At 35.8% G+C, this 1,891-nt stretch overlaps 1 long non-coding RNA gene across 1 annotated transcript in view; it reads right to left on the minus strand.

Annotated features, from left to right (window-relative positions):
- Positions 1 to 743: 743 nt before the first annotated feature.
- LOC105540696 overlaps positions 744 to 1,891 on the minus strand; it is a 45,145-nt gene continuing 43,997 nt past the window's right edge. The window contains exon 3 of the long non-coding RNA XR_001006240.1: positions 744 to 1,429. This is a non-coding gene — a long non-coding RNA (uncharacterized LOC105540696). The remainder of the gene's footprint in view (positions 1,430 to 1,891) is intronic.

Genomic DNA, 1,891 nt, shown 5'->3' on the forward strand with positions numbered 1-1,891 from the left:
AGGCTAGGAGTTCGACACCAGCCTGACCCATATGATGAAACCCCATCTCTACTAAAAATACAAAAAAAATTAGCTGGGCATAGTGGTGTGCAACTGTAATCCCAGCTACTCAGGAGGCTGAGGCAGGAGAATTTCTTGAACCCCTGGAGGAGGAGGTTGCAGTGAGCTAAGATTGCACCACTGCACTCTAGCCTGGGCAACAAAGTGAGACTCTGTCTCAAAAGAAAAAAAAAATTACAATGCTTAATATTGTTAATCAGCCATCTAAAATAATAATGATTATAATAATAATTCTTTTAATTCACTTACTGAGTGTTATTTTGTTTTAGCTATAAGTAAAATGATTTTATGTGAATTATTTCATTTAATCCTCACAACGATGTTGTCATATACTCCATTTTGTCATATCTATTTTGTGGATGAAGAGTGAAGGCTTAGAGAATTATCCAAAATTACACAGCAAACTGTCTGTACCTAACTTGGGACTAATGTCAAGCTTTTATTGAGGGAGGAGAAGGGGGATATATGAAAAGAAATGTGATGAATTAAGTCCTGTGGTATACAATTTTGGTATCTATAAGTTGGCCTAATAGTAGTATATATCTTATGGAGTTTGTATATTAAAAATAGTCAATATACATAAAGCATTTAGCATGTTGATTGGACCTACTAAGTAGTCGATAGGTATTCATTATTAACTTTTTCATGAAACAGTATAGGAATAACTATACGTGGAACAATAAGTGTGCGAAGATTTTATTTCAGGTATAATTAATGTAACAGAAACATAGTTGAGACACTGCTTCTCACAAATCACTAATGACCAGTGATGTGACAAACTATGGTGTTCATGCCACTGAAAAGATTATCACTTGATTATCTCTTTACTTACTAATAACTGTTATCTTTCTTTTCTTCGTATACTCCTTTGTGATTTTTCCTGTGCTCACTCTTTCTTCCTCTCCATAAAATGTCTTCACATTGTCTGGTAATTTTTCTTTGTTTCCCTTTCCTTCTATCCTTTATTTTCAGGCTCTTGGATTTGACTTTGAAGTTAGGAACACATCCAGTAACCGATCTTCTCATCTGTAGCCTTAGAGACTGACCTTCCTCACCAAAATGTTAAGCATATCATTTCTACCAGGACAAAGATGAAAGTAGATGAAAACACCTGCCCCCGCCCCCAAGTTCTGAAAATGGAGAAGAAACGTTTTACTATTTTTGTAGATTTTTTTTTTTCAGTATGAAATCACTTTTCTCAGAATGACATCAATCTGAAGATATTTTTGATAAGGACAAGGACTTGAGAGTAAACATGTTTTATGATGTTCCTTTCTTGAGAGATGGTCTTCCTTGTATTCTCATTGTGAGAGTTATGGTCTTCCTCATATTTCCAACTCCTAGCACAGTGACTGATACATAGTAGGTGCTTAAAATTTGTTGAAAGAAAAAATAACGGTAATTATAATTATATAAGTATAATTATAGACATGGTATGTAGGTCAGTACCCATTTTGGGGCAATATACCTGTTAATGGTGTTTAAACTAAGGTCTCATCAATTCTAGGAGACTTACTGTCAGAAACATATTCACATACATATCTCACAAAAGGCAGAAGCACATACACATACACACCTCACAAACAGATTCCAAATCTAATTTAAACAATAATTTAAATATCTACCTCATTCTGCAAGTCTGATATGGAAGACCCTATGCACAAATTCATTTGACTTTCCAAAAAGTCCCAACACTTTTCAAAACTGCTTCATTACTTAAGAATGTCCTAAGGGCCGGGCGCGGTGGCTCACGCTTGTAATCCCAGCACTTTGGGAGGCCGAGGCAGGTGGATCACCTGAGGTCAGGAGTTCAAGACCAGCCTGACCAACA

This window comes from Mandrillus leucophaeus, unplaced genomic scaffold (genome assembly GCF_000951045.1).
Source record: "Mandrillus leucophaeus isolate KB7577 unplaced genomic scaffold, Mleu.le_1.0 Scaffold225, whole genome shotgun sequence".
Classification (NCBI taxonomy): Eukaryota; Metazoa; Chordata; class Mammalia; order Primates; family Cercopithecidae; genus Mandrillus; species Mandrillus leucophaeus.